The 2,253-nt window shown below is 47.2% G+C and overlaps 1 pseudogene; it reads right to left on the bottom strand.

Annotated features, from left to right (window-relative positions):
• Positions 1–391: 391 nt before the first annotated feature.
• Positions 392–1,675, bottom strand: LOC101524251 (26S proteasome regulatory subunit 4-like; annotated as a pseudogene).
• Between the last annotated feature and the right edge of the window lie 578 nt (positions 1,676–2,253).

Raw genomic sequence — 2,253 nt, 5'->3', positions numbered from 1 at the left:
CTCAAACCTCTCTGCACAAACAGCAACCCTTCCCCACCCTCACCTCCCATCTTGGATTCCTCTCTGCCGTCAGACTGCATGGAAGAGACGCCTCTCCTCTCTCCACCTCCAGCCTGGGAGTGTTGAGAGGGCAGAGATGTGGCCTGGTCCATGCAGCATCACCAGCCCAGGCTGTGTGAGTATTTGCTATTGTCATTGTTTGTGGGAAACAGCACACTTTATTGGGAAGCAGAATGAGCAGTAATCAAAGGACACCTAATACTCCAGAAGATGCACATGATGTTTATTCATAAAATCAACTGCAACCTAAGTTCCTCTGGGCAGCTTCCCCACCCCAGCACCTCACTCCCAGGAGTAGAGAAGATGGCAGCTTTTACCCCACAGTGGTCCACTAGAGATAAGCCCAGGAGTTGGGGGTAGGGTTTTTATAAAGGACATTCTCTTTAGATTTATTGAAATCCTTGCTTCCTTGCTTGTTCCTTCCATTCTGCGCTCTCTCGAGGCTCCCAGAGCAGCTTCTGTACAGATGGCCTTGATAGCAGCACCAGGGAGGTCATCTTTAATCGTGACTGAGATGTCCATAATTAAAGCCTGGGCCACTGTCACCTTGATTGTGTGAATCTGAAAGACGCGCTTCTGTGCCTTTTCATCAGACAGAGGGAGTCCAATCTTCCAGTTGGCACTGCCTCGTCTGTTAAGTGCTGGGCCTGAAGTTTTCTGTTTTGTTTTTCTCCTCTTAAATCAAATCCATCCAGCTGCTTCACCAGCTCCTACATCATTGGCAGAATTTCTCTTTCTGCCAGAATTTGAGGCACATTTTTTTTGTCCTTATAGCGTAAGTCAGTTTCACTGAAGCACAGAATGGGTGGTACATGTTCTTCAGCAACACGGAACAATTCCTGTATGAGTTTAGGCCCATCACCTAGGTACTTCAGAGTAAGTTCAGAGACAACCACTCTTAAGAAAGTGGCGAGGTATGGTTTACCACTGCTTTGGCCAACATTGTTTTACCTGTATCCCGTGGACCATAGACTCTCCCCCCCTTGGGGAACTTTATTCCCATCTCATAATATTCTGGAAGGGTGAAAGGAAGCTCCACAGATTCCTTAATTTCCTGGATCTAGTTGTCCCCCCAGTATCAGCGTAGTTCTCCTATGGAAAACTACCTTCATCATCACTGTCTCCCCCCAGGATTAGCATAGGTCTCCGGAGGGACCATTTCCACCTCATCACTGACCTAGGAAGGGGTCTTTGTCATCCATCAGCACACCCTTATCACAGCATGCATCTTGTGGCTGAGCAGGACTGAGTAGCCTGATTCTATCTGCTTCATGTCCACAGAGAAAAGGACGCCGACCTAGGGTCCCGGCCCCACAAGGTCGACACAGTGGCGAGCTTGACATCCATGATCACCCCCAAGGTTCCTGTTCAAAGTGGGGTTCCTCTCAGGTCATCCTATCTTGGATCCTTCCCCTTTCTGCTTTTCTCCAAATTGTTTTCTTTGTTCCTGGTTTCTAGTGAACTCTTCCTCCATGAGAAAATAGTCTTTAATTCTAACTTCAATAATTGTAGTCAGCTGTGGGTGGAAGGTGTCACCAGGAGCAGTCAGCTGGCAGCCTCTGGTGCTTTTGTTTTCTTCCTCCTTCCCCTTTCTGCTTGGCACAGGAGGTTTTCATTTCTCTCTTGTCCTTGCTGTCCTCCTCTGGGACTGTGATCACTGCTCTGACCTTTATTCGTGTTGACTTGGCCTCCTAATTGTACTTGTGGAGTGAATAAATAGATACATAAATAAATGACAAGGAAAAAGACTGGAAAGATTAATTTTTAGTCATTTCCCCTTTACTTTTGAAATTTTACTATTGGGAAGTACTTTCATATGGAGGGGGAAAAATACTTGGATTTTTCCCATCCAATTCAAGTCATGGAAATTTCTGAGGTTCAATGAGGAGTCACACACTGCAGAAACTCTGTGCAAGTCTGAAGCTGAGAAATACCTGACATTTCACAGGTGAGGAAGGAGCCCCAGGGACAGGAGGCAGGTGCTCAGGACTAGCTAGGCAAGCACAGGGAAACCACTTGAATAGTTTCAACTGTTCAGCCTTCTGAGCCTTGCTTTTGCTAAATTTCTGCGTTCTCAAAATTTGATCCCACAATGAGAAGCTAGGGGGGCAGGGAGGGAGGAGACCTGTTCCTGCTCAGGGAAAGTATTTCGAGTCTCCAGCCCCTGGCCTTAGCTCTCCTGGTTCTGCCAGC

Source organism: Ochotona princeps, chromosome 20, assembly GCF_030435755.1.
Source record: "Ochotona princeps isolate mOchPri1 chromosome 20, mOchPri1.hap1, whole genome shotgun sequence".
Lineage (NCBI taxonomy): Eukaryota > Metazoa > Chordata > Mammalia > Lagomorpha > Ochotonidae > Ochotona > Ochotona princeps.
This window is presented reverse-complemented; position numbering and strand designations above follow the sequence as displayed.